This window comes from Pinus tabuliformis, chromosome 5_1 (genome assembly GCF_031772625.1).
Source record: "Pinus tabuliformis cultivar Carrire ecotype Pingquan chromosome 5_1, CPIR1, whole genome shotgun sequence".
Lineage (NCBI taxonomy): Eukaryota > Viridiplantae > Streptophyta > Pinopsida > Pinales > Pinaceae > Pinus > Pinus tabuliformis.
This window is the reverse complement of record NC_142305.1, coordinates 771,720,649-771,722,378: the sequence shown is the minus strand read 5'-3', so window position 1 is coordinate 771,722,378 and position 1,730 is coordinate 771,720,649. Positions and strand designations below refer to the sequence as shown.

The following is a 1,730-nucleotide window of genomic DNA, read 5'->3' as shown; positions in this document are numbered from 1 at the left end:
GGGTCTGAAAGCTCAGTGAGTTTATCAACACTATCAAACAATTTTAGTGATGCTAGTCATGAATTAATATGTATTCTTAGTCGTAGAATAGGCCTTAAGCTAGGGGCAGACCCTGCATCCAATTTTGAGCTTTTCATTCTTTGTTGGACAAGCCTTTGTTTTTAGACCTGCTTGAAGGGAGTTGCATTGGAAAATCGACAAAATTAATTGAAACACAAACAATGAAAAAAAAATAACTCAAAACTTGCTTAAAATTTTCCAGAGGTGCAAATATCCAGATATATAAAGAATGCCTCAGAGGCTGGAAGAATTGAGTTTGACTGATATATATAATTTTGCAGAGATAGAGCATGAAATAGAATTTTGCTCAGGTACATGTTTTGAATCTTTTCTATCTTAAAAAAGGTAAAAACATTGCCAAAATAAAATGGGTATGTTATGCACACTATAAAAAGCATGAGACATAAATGTTTGCCCTGGATAAAGAAATGATATCTCAATGCGTTTTTTAGAGATTAAAATGTTTGAAATTGCAGTAATGTTTGTTCACACTGATTTTCCGCAAACGAAGAAAAAGGAAAAAAAATTTATTCATTCGAAAAAAGGTGACTGAAAGTATGAAAATGCATGATTGAATTTGCTAAGTAGCTTCTGCTCCTTTTCACAGAGACAGGGAGCACATACATCCTTGATAGAGGCCACGTATACTAATTGTTTATGTAATATGGACCTCATTGTAATGACATGGAGGAGCGTATTGCCCAAGGCACGTATGGCAAAGAAGACCAATCCTTGCACATCGATGGCGTCACATACGTGGTGAGTTGAATATCTGTAATTAGGGTTTTATTTCACCCAAATGGATTATTTTGATGATTTGGCGTTATGTATCATCCCCAGACATGTGGTTCTCCCTCCGGAAACTGCCAAATTTCTTTCCAAGAACCGACTTCTCAATGAGGTAAGCACCGCATTTTTGTTCTCAAATGCTATTTTTAATGCAAAAGCATCTGTTTTGCCAACTTTCCAATGTGGTGATCAGCACCTAATTTGTTTTCAAATGCCATTTTTAATGCGATAATCTGTTTGTTTGTTTTATATTTTATTTTTATTATTATAAACATATAATAATTTTAACCAAATTGGCATTCTTTTTGGTCCAGAACGAATGGCGAGTCATTGGAGTTCAGCAGTCTCGTGGGTGGGTGCACTATGCCATTCATCGTCCTGAGCCACACATCATGTTATTCGAAGACCTTTGAATTACCAACAAAACCAGCAGCAACAGGCTGGGGTGCAATCTCAACCTATGGGTGTTAAAGCTCAGTGAGTTTTATTGTGGGCAAGGCGGGGGCTCAATCTCAACCTATGGGTCTGAAAGCCCAGTGAGTTTTATTGTGCGCAAAGTGGACTGGCCTGCCCCGATGTGCCCAATTTTGAATGATTGATTGGATTTTGTTATATAAATAATTGAGAGAAATGAAGAATAATAATTTGTATAATTTTGATTGAGGATTTATTTTATTTTAGGCAATTTATTGACTAGGTTTAGTTTGAATGATGATTTGTATAATTTTGATTTAAGGATTTATTTTTTTTGGGCAATTTATTGACTAGGTTTAGTTTGAATGATTGAATTATTATAATATTTATTATTTTGAACCAAAATACAATTCTTTCAATATAACATTTCTATCGGCCTCTCTTTGCACCTTTTGGGCCAATTGCTA

At 35.0% G+C, this 1,730-nt stretch overlaps 1 pseudogene; it reads left to right on the top strand.

Moving 5' to 3' along the window:
- The first annotated feature begins 643 nt into the window (after positions 1-643).
- On the top strand, positions 644-1,330 carry LOC149167213 (cyclin-dependent kinases regulatory subunit 1-like; annotated as a pseudogene).
- The last annotated feature ends 400 nt before the right edge of the window (positions 1,331-1,730 follow it).